An 11,795-nucleotide genomic window follows, 5' to 3' on the forward strand; every position below is an offset into this window, starting at 1 on the left:
AACTGAGTGGGGCGTGTAATATTATTCGGCCCCTTTACTTTCAGTGGAGCAAACTTACTTCAGAAGTTCAGTGAGGATCTCTGATGAAAATACATAGAATCGACCTGTGTGTAATTATGTCTCTGTATAAATGTACATGCTCTGTGATAGGGCGAAAGGTTGAAAAGTTCAAGGATGCTAAATATTTTATACATAGTATGTACAGACATACAAATAATTAAAGGCAGTAAAACAAAAGGATGCTAGCAGTGGCATACCAACTGTGCACACTTGGAGATCACAGACTTTAAGACATAGCTTTGGGACAAGTTGTTAATTATGCTCAGGATTTAATTTAATTTTGTGTTGAATATACTTTCAAACAAGCTCGTGAGTACAAGGAGTCATGTTATTACACAATAACACAATAACAAAATATGGACATGTGTTCTGTTGAAGCCATTTCTAATTCCATGGTAAAATGTTCTAAATTAAAAGACAGTGGTAACAATATTCATTTATTGTAACCACATCAACATTTTCACTTTAGTCCTTTGGAGATCCCAGTTGAAATGTTATAACACTGCTGTTCACATAATACAGCATGTGGAAGAGTGTAAATTTGCGATAAGTTGTCCTTCATATGTTCCCCAATCGTCCCTGATCTTCGTCTTTGCCCTCTAGATTAGCACTGCTGTGATTTTCACATTTGCACGCCGTCGTGAGGTTTGGATCCTGTGTGTTACATTTCGCTCGAAGGAGCCCCTTTTGACTCACATGGACGTGCACGCCAGCTGACTCACCAACCTTGTCTGTCACAGTGATTAATGCTGTGTGGAAACCATGGCTGTGCTAATGTACGATAATAGGAGCAGCATAAAAAGGGGACTGGTTGAGCTTTACAAATGGCTGTCAATTAACTCAACATACAGTAAGGATTTAAACTCAGTCTACATCACTATGGTTTAATACTGTGTGTTGTGGTCCAATGTGGATATACAGTAGGCGGTGTCTACAGGCCTAGTTAAGCACATTCAACAAGTACTCCTAATGTGAATGTGTAGGCTTAGAAGACCTGATGTTGTCTTGTGGTCAAATATAGTAAATACAGTGGTACCCCGACTCGTAAAATTAATTGATTACAGAAGTAGTTTGGTAACTTGAATTTTTCTTAAGTAGAGACACATTTTGCTTGTGAAAGCCCTAATCCGTTCAAAGGTCCCCAATACTACCAACTAAACCCTCACAGAATACCAATTTTGTATAAAATATGTGCGAAACACACTAAAATGTTATGAAAGATAAAAAAAATGTTTTTAAGCAATTAAAATTAATAACAAACATGCAAAAACATTCTCTATTGTTGTTGGAGGGAAGTGTGTAGGTGAGAGGCAAATGTTTGGAAAATTATGAATTCAAAAGAACTTAAATTTCTTGTGGTTCACGATGAAAAATAAAGAATAAAGTTGCTTTAAGCACACTTGGTAAAAATTCACAAAACAGTGTTAGCATGGAGCTGCAGGACCCTCGAAGGCAATGGAAGGCCAGCGGGGTGTTGAGAAACCACCAATTGGAGGGCATAGAGGTGTTGGGAGATGGGAGAGCAACTCTATCATGCCAATTTCAAAATAAAATATAGGATAGAGGAAGTGTATTTATGTTTCAGGGGATGTTCGATTTTCTTGAGATTTTGCGTTTCGTAACTTGAATTACTTGAATTTCTTTTGTGCCCTGACACACAATTTTCCCCATTGGGGCATTTTGTAACCTGAATAGTTCGTATGGAGAGACGTTCAGAAGTAACGGTACCGTTGTATAAGTATGAGTGCGGGCAAGAACATTACACAGATACAAGCAAAAAGTGGGACAGAATGCCGCCTCTCCTCTTTCTTACGCTCTCTCTCTCTCTGTGAAGGAGGTCACCAGCACCTACGAGTATTCAATCAACCTGCAGACGACCTTGCTCGTCCTAGATACCATGTACCCACTGTCTGTCTTTGTCTGTCTGCTCTGCAAGCACTGCTGTGCTGCATGTGCTTGGGAACACAGTCATGTGCATAAACGTTTGTTGTTTTATTCAATGAAACCAAAGCTTGTTTCTTCATAAATGACGCCTAAGAAATTACTTCTCGTGGTAGAAAAAGTGAAAGAAAAGCTAAAATACAGTATGTTAGAGATAAATAACCACAATATGATGGAGCATTCTTCAGTGGTGATTATATGACAATTCAGACAATTAGGCGAATTAAGCAATGGAGTTGAATGATTAAAAATAAGTACTAAATAGAATATTAAGAAGGGTTTCAAGGAAATTATCAGTGCAATGCAAGTTTTCTCCCTCATCAGCACTGAAATCCATTGCTCTTTTTTGGTGACTGCATATACTGTGTATTAAAAAAATAATTTTAATTTTTTGGGGCGGGGGCCCTTAAAAAAATTCACGTCACATTTTGGGTAGAAAAAATCTGCTAAATAAAAGTCAATATTCCATAGTATTTTACTTTAAACAGAATTAAAGACATTTCTCTATATATTTCTAACAAAGTGTTCTACAATATTGGATTTGTCATTTTGTTATCCTATTAAAGTTTTATTTACAAACCATACTGAAGAAATAGATGGCACGTATTGCATAGACCTTAACTGAAAGTTGTAACTGAAACCCTATAAGAAGAATGTTCGTGATGTGTTTAAGAAGGATTTTGGGGGAACTAAAGAATATTAATCGTCTCTTTCTCCAGGGAACAAATGAAAAAAGCAACAGTGGAAAAACTCCGGGTTTCACACAGACATGATTCTGTGATGGAAAAAAAAAACTTCTAATGTCAAACAGCAGCTACTACAAAGGTGCAAATTAACACACAAGGGCGTGTTCATCAGCTGTTACAGTGAGGACAAATTCCTTTCTAATGTGCGGCCTGATGGGCCTTCCCCCACTGGAATGCTACTCAAAAATGTGGATGCAGCTGCAACCCCACTGCTAGAAAAGGTATGGAAAGACAACACACGAGTTGATGTAAGGGACGGGGTCGAGGTAATGGTAATGTTTGCGTATCAAACTACAACTCCATGTGTGTATTTAAAAGCAAAGGGAAAAGTGGGAGGGACAGGCAGCCGGGGAAGTTAATCTGTAAAAGGCCAGATTCCTGGGTGATGTATGGTGCAAAGAGTCCATGTGTATAAAGTAGAAATAGGAGTGGGAGGTATATGTGCACGCTCGCTTCAAACTCTTATCACTGCACAGAGCAATGTGGAGAATGGGGATGCATGGTTCTACCCTAATGATCAAAAGAAAGACGAATGGTTGGTACCAATTTGCTCACTTTCCTGGGTGCTTTCTTAAGCAAAAATTCTGTCACACACACACAAAATTCAAAAGATGACAAGCTGAGCAAACATTTTGCAAGCTAATGCTACGAGCAACAGCTCCGTGCTGAATGAGTTGTCGGTGGGAGTGGAGCTAAACATGTGGGTTTGGCTAAGAACACGCACTTGTTTTTCAACGTCTTTTTGGGATTTTGTGCTGCATTCCAGGAAAGCCGGAAAATTCTAACCTAGCTGCTTGAAGTAGGAATTCCTTCTCGGCATGACGTCATTATTTGTAGCAAACAGAGTTATAAAACTCAACAACGATCCTGTCACTGTCCGTGAAAACTATAAGCATGCCCCCACTTCTAAGGAGCAATAAAAACAGGTTTACTGGGAAGTATCTCTTAAAAAGGCCACAATTGTCAGTTAATACATTCTTCGTGACAGAAATAGAAACAAACTAAAGGGGAACAGAGGAATGCTGTAATATTTTGATATTTTTAATGAAGCAATTATTCACTTTCATTGACTAATGTCTATTCTGTAAAAATGATTCTCTCACATAATGTGAGGGTGAGTGGACTTAATGCTACCTAAAATGGTAACATTTGCTGACAGTCATGTTGAATCAAAAACAAAGCAGTTATTTCACAAGCCTTGTCAGACATATTTTGTTTTTATGTTTGTATGACTGGATATTTGGATGATTCCAATTTACCAACAGCCTTGAATACAAAGTTACATTCCAGAGTCATGAAAGTACACATTCATCCAACAATCATCCACATTTGTGGACAAATTTAAATCTTCAAAAAGAAACTAACATGCATGTTTTTGGACTATGGGAAGCAGGAGTCTTGCAAGCACATTGAGAACACTGCAAACCGGAGGGCCTGTAGCAAGATTCAAAAATTGGATCTCTTCACTAGACTTTGAGCTATTAGAGAGGATACTTCTCTAAAATTTCCCATTCTTAAATATTTCTCTTTATTTAAATTTCTGAATGACTAATTATTCACTGATGCCTGGGGTCAGAATGGCTAATGTTGTTTTCCTCTTATCAGTGATTCCGTTAGTCATCACTATGATGTTTAAGTGTACGTATATGCGAGGCAGTAAGAATTTGACTTGCCTTATTAAGGTCATCACTGCAGTCTCTAAATTAACAGTCCATGAGTATTAAGCAAAATGGAATGTAGGAGGAAACCGGAGGACCCGGAGGAAACCCACACAGGCCCAGGGAAAACATGCAAACTCCACACAGGTGGACCGATCTGGATTTGAACCCAAGATCCCAGAACTGGGAGGCCGACGCTCTAACCACTGAACCGCCAGGCCTCGGCACTGCCGATTTCTCTTTTTAAATTTATCTGTATAATTTGCTCAGCCGTTTTTTATTTCTAGCTGTCCCCCTCGACCCCATTTTACTGTCAATGTATTCTTTTATCTGTCACAAGTTCCTTCAGCCTTGGCTGTTCTCTGCTCACGTACATGAGTAATCTGCGGGGCGCTTGTTATCCAGCAACAATCCTGACATCACCTAGCGGGGGAGCCAGACAGCCCCAAACAGGCACACAGACAATAGGCAAGCGAAGTGAATGATGCGCTTAGAAGGTACTGCAGTAAAATTAATGGAGAGGAAAGAGAGGAAAGAGTGAGTGTGAGGAAGCTGTGCAGCTAGGAGTGACATTAAGGCCATCTTGTCTGAGGCAGACAGGTGGGCAGAGTAGCCAGACGAGCGTGTCGTTACAGGCTGGCGTAAAACTGGAGGCTGAGCTACGAGCTCAGCATCTCAACCGAGTACGTAGTCACTAAAAGCTGGGCTGACGAATACTGCCCCTATTTGGGTCTGCATAGGTATTGCAATATGGAAAGAAAACTTATGAGAACTGAGATAAGGTAAGGGGTTCTTTAACCTTCTGATTACCAGGACCCATTACACAAGACAATTTTAGTCAAAGGAATACCTCGTAATCCTTAGGTCAATTTAACATACCGTAATTTCTCGCATATAAGCCATATTTGTAACAAAAAAATGATGACTGAATCTTATAAACGCACAAGACTTGCTATACTCGTTCACCAGTTGATGTTGGCAAAGTAAGATTTACTATTTGGTGGTTATTTTCTGTTTTGCAGTAAGAAAACAACCATTACTGGATGAATTAATTCCTTACGATATTGACCCTAATAATGTGCTTTTGAGTCGCTCAGTAGCTCAGAAATACCACGTGTGATGATTTATCTTAAGATTTTCCCTTCAAAGTAACACATCTGTACTCCCTATTAAAACCATGAATATGGAAGTGAAAATTGCGAATCAGGGGTGGCTTATACGCGAGAAATTGCAAAATTCAACAGTTGTAAGGTCATTTTAAGGGTGCAGCTAATAAGCGGTGGTGGCTTATATGCGAGTTAATACGGTAACTACAAAGTGCATTGCGAAATATGACAGTAATTGTGGCACTCTCAATGTAACCATTGAGTTCATGGGAATTTGCCTCTTCTTACCTGTTACTCATTTCATCCTGTCGATGCAGAGTTGCGATTCTTCACAGTCATTTCATTGAATTGGTCAAAACCTAAAAAGAAAATAGGAAGAACTGATTTGTATAGTACTATGTACTGTATCATATCTTTCCTTTAAATATTAAATATAGCACTCTCCCAAATTGCAGATAGAAATTTGTCCGGGAAGTAAAATAAATACAATACAACCAAAGTTAATTTCTGACTGCATTTAAATGATTCCAGACTAGTAGAGGAAGCCAAAAACTTAAAACCTGATGTTTTATCCAAACTCATACTAATCCACAACATTTGATGAAAATCTGGTGGCTTTCATGAAATTCTTACAGTACTATTTAGATTTGTCTGATGTGAGTTCAGGTTGTAATTATCTGGGTTCAGCTGTCACCCCTTCCAACTGACCACGAGATAATGATGATGAAAGATGCATGTCTCAATGGTCACGTAAAAATAACCCACCCAAGGACTACTTTAAAAAAACAAAAATAATTAAGTGTTTTTACAAGCCACATGTTAACAATTCGAACAAAATTCACTTTACAATTAGTGTTGTTCATTAACAACACATACATATGCACACACTTAGACAAACACACAGTTTCATGACCAGCACGAGGAACACTATGCTCCACTTTCGCAATATGGTGAAGATTTTACCCCAGAAAGAGTCCTGACTCACCAACTTGGCTAAATGTGTGGCTTTTCTTGTGTTTACAACATATGGCAAGACTTTATTTCAAAACAATTCACCCAAGAGCACTAAACTAATATTTAAAAAAACAAAACAAAAGAAAAAGCGACTGTCAACAGCATGCAAGTTTGATTTATTAGCATGGGGAAACATTGTGTATTGCCATGAGGACGTGCACCATTTCTGTGTCCAGACTGCAAGGCTTAAACGATCTGTCACCCAGAAAGCGACAACCTGGATCTTTTCCATCTGGGTCAAGTTTCAATGAAAGGATCTTTATAGGAACTAAAGACACACTAGAGATTTAAATTAAGTGCACTAGCAATTTAAATCCTAGAACTATTCACCAAATCCCATATACCAATTCCATCAAGTCAGATGTAATGAAAAAATGTAATGCTTAAATATTTGCTAGAATAAATCCCAATTTGGCTAAAACTTGCCCACAACTAGTCATATTAAAACATTTGAGGTGTTGCACCTTTTAAAATAGCAGTGTAAAACAGTTTTTTTTAAATGATCGGGCCTGGTTGTGGTTAGCTAACTGCTGCCATCTTTGTTTACGTGCCAACAGACTGTACAGGATCAAACAGGACCAGCACTCTGACGATGAGCAGACACTAAGGGACACATGAAAAAGACTGAACTGCATGTGAGTCACAGCAGACGAAAAGAGAATGTACTGCCTTGTGTTTTATGTCCAATACAGAACACACACAGAATTGGTGCATGCTGCTTGCATCAGTAAGGGGAATTCATCTGCTGATGCTGCCAACTGATGGTGGCCAAATGTGATCTTGCTGTAAGCCAGGGGTGTCAAACCGGTCCTCAAAGGGCCGCAGTGGGTGCAGGTTTTCATTCCAACTCAACAAGAGGATACCTTTTGCAAGTGTAATCAGTTAATTAAAGTCAGGTGCTACTTGTTTTAAAAGACGCCTGATTGGTTAAAATGTCAGCACTGGATCGGTTAGAACAAAGACCAGGACCCACTGGGGCCCTCGGCGGAATCGGTTTGACACATTTGCAGTGTAACCAATCCCATGAAAATACTTATGGAGGAGATACCAAGACATTGTGATTACATTACTGTCATTCGGCAATACAGGTACGATAAAAACTGTCAATACAGGTGCAATATTTCATTTTATAAAATGATACCAGAGCATTATTTTCACATATTCAGATTTTTTTTTGCCAAAATAAAAGCAATCTGAATAATTCCAATGACTTTCAATGAGTTCATTGGTAAGAGCCTCCCACTACATTGTATTTGCTCCCATGTCTGAGTGCCAGAGTAGATTTAGAAGTATGTTGTGGGTCATTGGATTGGTGAAATAACCAGCCCAGACATAACTTCAATGTTTTGGCTGTTTGTTGAAAATTATCCTCAAGAGTCCCTTGATATTGCGTGAAATCCACACGACCCTCACATGTTAAATACAATTAAGACCGTGATAGCATTGCTATGTTCAAAGGTGGCATGCGTATTTAATTATGTATTTTTTGTTAGTTTGTTCTCCTGTCTTTGCTTCCTCTCTCTGTCCTACCAAAACCCCATTCTTTCCACTTCTTTTGCCAATAAACAAAGCAATAAGAAAAACCACAAATGGAGTGCACCAAACTCCCATGTGGCACATTAAAACTATTCAATCTATCAAGACACTCAAATGCCTTGCATTTGATTTTGCTCTTACTCCACTAAAAGTGAGAAACCAACAGACAAATGTAACAGCACAAGGCCAAGGATTGCTACTCGATAACATGAGTTTTGACTTTAAGCGTTCTAATTATTTCATATCCTAAAAACGGCTTTAGCATTAAGTGCTTAGTGAATGAAACTCCGGGGGAGAAATCTAGTCAGTATGCAAGTGAGTTAGTTGGAAATCAACTCATTGAACCCCAGCTACTGAGGAGAAATGACAGGAATCTGCTACAACAATACCCTCAAGTGGCCAAACAAAGTAATCGCTACAGCTAATACTTGTTTCAAATGGGGGTTTGAAACACTGGTGAAAAAATAAAGGGTTGCACATTGGAACAGTGTTTTTTTTTTAAAGTTATGAGAAAGAAAACGTGAGTGTGAAGAAAAGACTATTTTATTTGTATTACACATTATACAAGGCATCATGTGAGTTACACCGATTGTACACAGCACAGGATTGAACTTTCCTTTCTAGTTTTTTCCTGATGAATTGTGTGGATGCCAAACTAAATTAAACTGATTGTAACTAATACAGAGCTATCTTCTTTACTATCATCAGGGATGACCAGAGTGAGTGGAAAATAAATCATGACAAGCTTACTCATCAGCATCTGCAAACTGTTCAGGTTCGGCAGTGACGCCAGAACAGGAGAAGGGGAGTGGGTCTGGGTGGTGTAGGGCTGGATTGTAACCAGCTTTACCAGGTATGGTCTTCCCTGTGTCCAGGGTTAAATCGTGGAAAGCCACAACACAAATATCTTCTGGACCTGGAAGAAATACATATTTCAAAACCTTCATTGGCACATGTTGACAGCATTAGTAGAATATTGGTGAGCACATTCGTATCGGTTAACAAAAGACTAAATTGTCTGAAGGTGCAAAGGTGAGCAAGAATGATTACAACTACTTGTATGCGCTCTGTGAATGCAACATCATTTCAGAAAAAGAACATATCTTTGGTGCGCAATAAATAAATGACTTAAACAGAAAAATGGACATGGCTAATATAGTATGATATAGTATATAGTATAAGATAGTACTGAGAGTAAAGGAACCACACTTTGTCAATGCGGGTCCACATGACAGTGGAATACGTAGTGTACAATTATTAGTTAAGAATAAGAGTTGAAATTCTTTACCATAAGGTTGGAGTGAAAATCTCTTTTCCAAGTTGTCCTGGCACTCTTTTTCCCAGTCTTCTTCTTCCGGTGGCTGCTGGCTAATTTGTTATTATTTTTTTAATTATTTTTTTATTTTTTACATGCAACAGAAGAATTTATTATAGGGGATAGCTCAAATAGATTACTTGGGGTACAATGTCAAATAAAACATAGTATGCACCATTGAAGAAAATCAAATTATTCATTGCATAACAAAATGTTTTTATATAGGATTTTGCAATTGGGTTATGGTTTATAATCAGTTAACATGAACGTGGTTTTGCGATAAAAGAACGTTTGAATAAATGAAATTCTTAATGAAAGGCACTATTTGACTTTTTTTTTGCTTTAATGTGAGTTCAAACAAGAGGGATTTACCTTAAAATAAACGGTGTGCTCTTCAAACGACCATTAGTATGAACTTCTATCCTTTTTTCATTCCTAGAGGAGAAAATGTAGGAAAAGAACTAATTTCTCTTTTTCTGATTGGAAGTTTTATTATAAGCATTTTCTCTAGATTCACCTTCAGTGCAATGGGCACAACATACTGCAGCAACTGACAAAGTGACAATAAAAACCATCAAAACATGAAACATAAGATTATTGGAACATTATTTTTTATATTAAGTATTAAATACGTTTATCTTAATAATGTATGCAAATTCAAAAAGTTTACGGATAAGGACAATATTGTATCTCAATCCTGATATACTGTATAACAGCGTCAGATTGGTGAGCAGCATATATAAAATAACAGAACTCACAATAGTCAGGCTGCCTTAAAAATAAAAACTATGCTGCTTTTGCAATTTAATGATGGATCAATAAATCATTGAGCCTTACCTACGTCTCTTTTTTTTTGAAGTGATGGTCAGAGGGTGGCCATGTTTTGTTCCTGGGTTCCTAGAGGTGGACAAACCACAGCCATCGCTGGTGGTTCCGTTTATGAAGACACACCCTGCAGCTGATAACTTGCTTCTTTGTTTTCTATTAGACCTTGCAGGTATTGCACTTGTAGACTTGTCTTTGTTATGGTTCAAACATCCATTAACCACGTGTGGTTGCTGGGTAACATCTGGTTTGAATGCTTTTATGCATTTGCTGTCTTTAGCTGCGGCAGATGTGTGGCCTTTAGACAATGTCCGTTCTTCAAATACACATGGAATCGCATCATGAGGACTATTTGGACAATTGGTGCTACAAATATTTTCATTGTCTTTCATTCTTTCCAGGGAACCTGTATGGCAATGAGGTATTTCAAAACCTATTAAAAAAATAAAAAGCTTGGTATCAGTTTATTAGTTTGAAAATGCACTTTAAATTCCATAACATTTCCATGACAATAGTTCAATGGCAAAATTTCAGCTTCACAAGAAACACATTGACTGTATAATTTTTTTTTAGACATGAGTAAAAAAAACCTAAATGATATGTTGATATGAATAATGAATATGATATTTTTGGTTTCAATTATATTTTTATTTCCATATTTTTGTAGTAATTTTTATTGATGAATGTTAGTTCTACTTCATGTGAGGTTTTTATATTTTATTACATATATTTTCAATTTTTACAGCTTTGGTCACCCATAGTAAATGTTTTTTTTTTTTTTTTTTTTTTTTGCTGACTGCAAACTAATAATGTAAGGAGTAATCGATGTAGTTTGCAACAAAATACAGATAGTAATAAAGTTAATTTTACAAGGTAAACTGTTGGAACACTGAATTAATAGTTTGCATTTGTTAGCCTTGATTAGGAAAGGGGAAAATCAGACAACCGTAAAAAAGTACTATATACTATTGTATATTACCGTGCCTTATTTAAGTGGTTTGTATGCTTTTCATCATTAACTAGACATAGTACAGCGCCTAATAAATTAAATAAGGCATCAAATTAAGCAATAAGACTTTTGCTCGGATATTTGTCTTGACCCTTCAGAACTAGAGTACATTGATACCAGCGACTTTGATTTTTTAAAAGCGTTTATGTGGTTAACAGTATACAAGACACGGTGGGTTCGGCAAGAAGCTATTTTTTTACGTTATCATAAAACATCGGAGAGGAAACTAAGATGTTACGTTATATAGATGACGCGTTCATTGCCTGTGCTAAAAATGTATTGCGTCTCACCCACACAGCAGACGGCCTAGAAACTGTTAATTGATCAATCTCGCCCCACCAAGAACAGGAAGTTGGACGCGATGAAGGAGCCGCCATATTTGTAGTTTCACTGTATCCGGACGCTAGCTAGATGCTAGTAGCTCTTTTTATTAACAAACACAAAACAAAACAAAAAAACACAATGATTTTAAATCACTTGAGTGACAAACACGATAGCCAGGAATAAATATTAAACACGGATTATCTTAAAATACAAAAAAGCACCACTGCGTATCATCAGTATTGTACTGAATTGAATGCTTTT

General features: G+C 37.5%; 2 long non-coding RNA genes across 4 annotated transcripts in view; one reads left to right on the forward strand and one right to left on the reverse strand.

Moving 5' to 3' along the window:
* The window catches only part of LOC144076923 (uncharacterized), a 40,095-nt gene extending 30,838 nt beyond the window's left edge, over positions 1-9,257 (forward strand). The window contains exons 2-4 of the long non-coding RNA XR_013300825.1: positions 2,721-2,968; positions 7,083-7,160; positions 8,770-9,257. This is a non-coding gene — a long non-coding RNA (uncharacterized LOC144076923). The remainder of the gene's footprint in view (positions 1-2,720; positions 2,969-7,082; positions 7,161-8,769) is intronic.
* LOC144076921 (uncharacterized) overlaps positions 1-11,585 on the reverse strand; it is a 28,179-nt gene extending 16,594 nt beyond the window's left edge. For 2 of the 3 annotated variants that reach the window (XR_013300821.1, XR_013300823.1), the window contains exons 1-6: positions 11,501-11,585; positions 10,214-10,634; positions 9,749-9,811; positions 9,350-9,429; positions 8,812-8,977; positions 5,800-5,870 (exon numbers count right to left, since the gene is read on the reverse strand). This is a non-coding gene — a long non-coding RNA (uncharacterized LOC144076921). Of the gene's footprint in view, positions 1-5,799; positions 5,871-8,586; positions 8,978-9,349; positions 9,430-9,748; positions 9,812-10,213; positions 10,635-11,500 lie in introns of those variants that run through there. The other variant, XR_013300822.1, reaches the window with a different exon arrangement.
* Positions 11,586-11,795: the final 210 nt, after the last annotated feature.

Source organism: Stigmatopora argus, chromosome 7, assembly GCF_051989625.1.
Source record: "Stigmatopora argus isolate UIUO_Sarg chromosome 7, RoL_Sarg_1.0, whole genome shotgun sequence".
NCBI classification, from domain to species: domain Eukaryota; kingdom Metazoa; phylum Chordata; class Actinopteri; order Syngnathiformes; family Syngnathidae; genus Stigmatopora; species Stigmatopora argus.